This window comes from Chrysochloris asiatica, unplaced genomic scaffold (assembly GCF_000296735.1).
Source record: "Chrysochloris asiatica unplaced genomic scaffold, ChrAsi1.0 scaffold00222, whole genome shotgun sequence".
Taxonomy (NCBI): Eukaryota; Metazoa; Chordata; class Mammalia; order Afrosoricida; family Chrysochloridae; genus Chrysochloris; species Chrysochloris asiatica.
In genome coordinates this window covers 1,599,933-1,603,786 of record NW_006408740.1, presented here as the reverse complement: position 1 = coordinate 1,603,786, position 3,854 = coordinate 1,599,933, and positions in this window count along the sequence as shown.

Sequence of the window (3,854 nt, the reverse complement as noted above, 5' to 3'; positions counted from 1 at the left end):
CAGCCTGTCACCCATGGACCACTCCAGCATGCACACCTACAGACTGAGGACAGTGACAAGCCTGCATCCCCAGGGGACCCCCAGAGCCCAGACTGTGAACTGAATCCTTGGGACTCCTAGGGGGAACCCATAGGTGGTGAACCTGCTGGAGGACCACTGCCTCTCTTGGCCTCCAAGTGGGGTTGGGAGGAAGAACACCCTGGAAGTGGTTTGAAGACTCGACCCTCGGCTGGCCACAGTGCTCCCCTGGATACCCACTGTGTCTGCCTCTGAGGAGCAGCTGTAAATTTTCCTCCTTGGCCTCTTTGGATCTTGAGGTCCAAGGTCATAGTCTTCAGAAGACCTAGACCAGAGGACCCTGGAAAGTAGATGGCGCTAAGATTTGAATGACTTTACAAGTTCCTGGGGTGGGTGCGGTATATGCATTTGTGTGTATGAGTAAAACATTTTATTTCTTTTTAGATCTTTTTTTTTTTCTTGGTATTGTTGCTGGGCTCTCCCGCCTCACAGTCCCAATGGCAGGGATCCCAGGTTAATTCCCCTGAGCACAACCCCTGGAGTCAGGCTGAGAGCCTAGTGCCCATTCTCCAAGTCCGCCTAGGATATGTCTTCTCTTATCTGTTGTGTCTGAGATGTCCTGCCAGGAGGGGCACATGGTGGGAAGAGGGTTCAGGTTACCCAGGAGGCACAAGATGTTGGGTTACAAGGAAGATGGGTGGGAACCTGGTTCTCCACTAAAGGAGAGGCAGTCACGTGAACAGTGTGTGTACATGAATTGTGTTTCCTGGGGTGGTTCAAGGGGACAGTGTTAAGGAGTTGGAAAGGGTTAGGGAGCTCTTACCCTGGGACTTTTTAGTGGTCTCTTGAAGGACATGAGAAGTCTCCTCTCTACTAAGCCCTGTAGTAAGGAGAGGAAAAGAAAGTAGGAGAAGGAAACAGGTGGTCACTATCATGAAGGCGGGGCAGTCACTGTCATCTGTCTGCTGCCTCTGTGTCTCAGGGCTCAGGCTCAGAGGGGATGATGTCTGAATGGTCTTTGTCTTACATAAATTGGGGAAACAAAAGGGAAGAAAAATGTGGTCTACTTGGCACAATCTGGGAAGACTTCTTGGAGGATATGGGGTTTTAGCTGTCAAATTTTAGCCTGAATGTTTTGCCCTTTAAGGGAAGAAGAAATATTGTCTTACAAACATCTGTGCTGGATTTTTCTGCTGTCTTCAGGGACTCAGGATATGGGAAGGGAAAGAATATCTGTTCTTAGCAAGATGTGCGAAGTAGGAAGAATAAAGATGGCGTTAGCAGACTCCTGTGCATATCTCTAAAGTATTGTAAGTGACAGGCCTTTCCTCCTCTGCTCTGGTTGTCCTGTCGGAATGTCCCAGTGTCAGTGCTGAGCTGGAGGCTGCAGTAAATGCAGAAGTGCCTTGTGACACATGAGGGGTCTGGTTACTAAGTCAGGCAGGACTTGTCCGGTTGTGGATGAAACTTCCCTCAGTGTGCTCAGGGAGGTCATACCAGCCTGGGACTCTCCAGCACCCCATTCCTCCTGTGGCCTGACACCCTCTCTAGTGCAGACAGAGAGACAGGGTCTCAGAATCAGAAGCCTAGTGTCCCTCTGAAGCTCTGTTCCAGGCTGGCGTGGCTGATCCGACTCATCATTGCCCACCTGGGAGCATGTTAGAGAACAGGCGTCTAGTTCTCCAGCAGTCTGAGTGATTGTACTGGAGTTGCTGTTGTTGTTGCTCAGTGCTGTCAAGTCGGTTCCAACTCACAGTGAACCTGTATAGGGTTTCTGAGGAGTGGCTGGTGGGTTTGAGCTGCTGACCTGTCAGTTAGCTGTCAAGTGCTCACTCTACAATGCTACACCAGGACTCTTAGGCTTCGTGTGTGGGGTGATCTCAAAGCAAGGTCCCTTGTTTAAATTCTCAGGCCTTACCCAGACTTGCGGAGTCCTGGTGTGGCGCTGTGGGTTAATGCACTGGACTGCAAGGTCAGCAGTTCAAGTTCACCAGCCACTCCTCAGAAACCCTATACAGTGGCACTATGGGTCGGAACCAACTCAACAGCACATAACAACAACTCAAGACTTTCAGAATCAGAAACTCTGGGGTGAGGTCCAGCAAGCCATCTGGCTGATTCTGATGCACACTCAAGTTTGGGAACCACTGTTCTATCCATGGTCCTCACCACTCAGAGTGTATCCCTGGATTAACAGCATCAACTTCTCATGGGAGTTTGGTAGAAATCAGTCTGTGGGCACTACCACACATCGGTACCTAGAGTGGGCCCTGGCTAGTCATGTACACATTAGAGTTTGAGACACACAAGTCTGTGTTATTCTAAAGCTTCTTTGGTGATTCTGGGGCAGGTTTGGGGCAACGATTCTAGCAGGTGGGATATTGTTCTGTTGAGGGTAGTGGGAGCAGCCCAGATGACATGGAGAAAGTGAGACCCAGTGTAGGACCAGTGAGGTGGGTGATATACTCAGTCCCTTGTAACATAACCTTGGTGACTGCCACTCACCCAGCCACAATTTAGCTCCAACTTAGGTGGTCTCCTCATACCAAGAATTGTACTTACAGGTCACTGGGTCCTGATGGCCTGGTGATGTCACCTCTGCACATCTGCGTGAAGTTAGAGAAACACTGGATGCCTGGGAAATCAATAGCATGTTGATGCTTTAAAGAAATGGTGGAGGTTGGGAAAATCACAGTTTGGGATGGCTGGTATGTGTGTATGAAAGGTTGCATTTGTCTTGAAATCTGTATATAAACTCGTTGACACTCTTCCTTTCCAAAGGGGAAGTTTAATTCTTCTTCCCTTGAATATGAGTGGGATTTAGCCTCTCATTTCTAACAATAGAATGAGGCAGACATGATTGTATACAACTACCTAGGCTAGATCCTAAAAGACATGAAGGCATTCTTCTTGCTCCCTCTGGGATCATCCTGCCCTATCATGAGGACATTCAAGTAGTACTCTAGAGGCCTCCTGCCCACAGCCAGCACCAGCTTTCCAGCCACAAGGGGGAGTTACTGTTGAGGAGAAGTCTGTAGCCCCAGTCAAGGTTTCAGTTGGTGAAACGCCAACTGAAGTCTTGACTGCAACCTTGTGATAGGTTCCAAACCAGAATCACCAGCCAGCTACAGAAACTGTAAGATAATAAATGTTTGTTATTTTAAACTCTCCTCCCACATACAAAATAACTGTGGAGCTCAATTCAGTATTAACATCTAACCAAAGTTAACAAGATGAAGGTAAGCAACCTTAACTAGTGGGTAGTTAGGCACCTCACTTTTTTTTTTTTTTTAAGCTTTTTATTTTGGATTGAGTGAAAGTTTACAGGGCATATCATCAGTTTTACATTCAACAAATCATATACCTTGTTTCATTACATTAATCATAATCCCCTCCATGTACCATCAGCTAACAGTATTTCTATCTACTTTAGCTTTTTTAAAAAGCAAACAACAAAAATACCCCACTCAGGCTTATATAATAATTTACATCTCCAAAGGGTACATTCTGCAAGTCTGCTCCTGGACACCAGCTCTTAGTTCTTCTCGTTTTAGTCCATGAATCTAGAGTCCTCAGCCACTCCCCTTCTTCATGCCCCAATCTCTGCCTCCATCTCTGGTGCTGCTGCTTCTCTGGATAAGGTCCCGCATTCTGCCTGTGTGTTCCTCTCTTGATGGTCCTAGGGTCCTCTGATTCTGGACTATAAGATTAACCACTCCCCTTTTTTGTTACAAAACTGCTACCTTTACAATTGTGACAGTCACGATTAGTCATGATAACAATTATTCACCATTGAATCTTATGAATCTTATCCCCATCTCTTTTCACCAGACCCA